Source organism: Aplysia californica, unplaced genomic scaffold (assembly GCF_000002075.1).
Source record: "Aplysia californica isolate F4 #8 unplaced genomic scaffold, AplCal3.0 scaffold01396, whole genome shotgun sequence".
Classification (NCBI taxonomy): Eukaryota; Metazoa; Mollusca; class Gastropoda; order Aplysiida; family Aplysiidae; genus Aplysia; species Aplysia californica.
In genome coordinates, this window is record NW_004798666.1 from 67979 (window position 1) to 69017 (window position 1039).

Below are 1039 nucleotides of genomic sequence, written 5' to 3' on the forward strand. Positions count from 1 at the left end.
TGTTAGCCTCTCATTCAAAGTTCCTGAGTTCGAATCCGGGTAACGACCAATAAATTTTCTTCTCTAAAATTGTCTCCTTTCACCTCCTTTCCTTCTCTCTAGCTATGTTCTGTTGTCTGCTTTCATTTCCACTTTCTGCCCCCACCCCCTCACCTCCTTTGCCCCCTCCTATCTTGAAGGCAAGTTGTATTAATTTACGTAATTAAGTTATCTAGTACTATAGTCCCTTTCTTGGAGTAGAATTAATTTACATGATTTGTTCTCTAGAACTGTAGTCCCTCCCTTGGAGTAGTATTAACTTATTTAATGTGTTCTCTAGAACTGTAGTCCCTCTCTTGGAGTAGTATTAACTTATTTAATTTGTTCTGTAGAACTGTAGTCTTTATCTTGAAAGCTAGTAGTATATTCATTTACATTATTTGTTCTCTAGAACTGTGGTCCTTATCTTGAAGGCAAGCAGTCTAAATTTACGTTTGTTCTCTAGAACTATAGTCCCTCTCTTGGAGTAGTATTAATTTACATAATTTGTTCCCTTTCTTGAAGGCAAGTAATCAAAATTTACATTTGTTCTCTAGAACTGCAGTCTCTCTCTTGAAGACAAGTAATCTAAATTTATACTAATTTTTCTCTAAAACTGTAGTCTGTATCTTGAAGACAAGTAAAGAAGAAAAGAGGTCTCTATCTTGAAGGCAAGTTGTATTAATTTACGTAATTAAGTTCTCTAGTACTATAGATAGTATAGTCCCTTTCTTGGAGTAGTATTAATTAAATTTTACATTTGTTCTCTAGAACTGTAGTCCTTGTCTTGAAGGCTAGTAGTATTAACTTACATGATTTGTTTAATAGAACTGTGGTCTCTATTTTGAAGAAAAGTAACGAAGACAAATGTACATAATTTGTTCTTTAAAACTGCAGTCCCGCTCTGGAGTTTCGTCTTGGCGGAAGTGGGCGTGGCGAGTCCATATCGACATTGATCTCTGGGGGGATCGTGTAGTTTGCCGGCTTGGGGGCGGAGCCACTGTGTGCTGGTGGGAGGGAC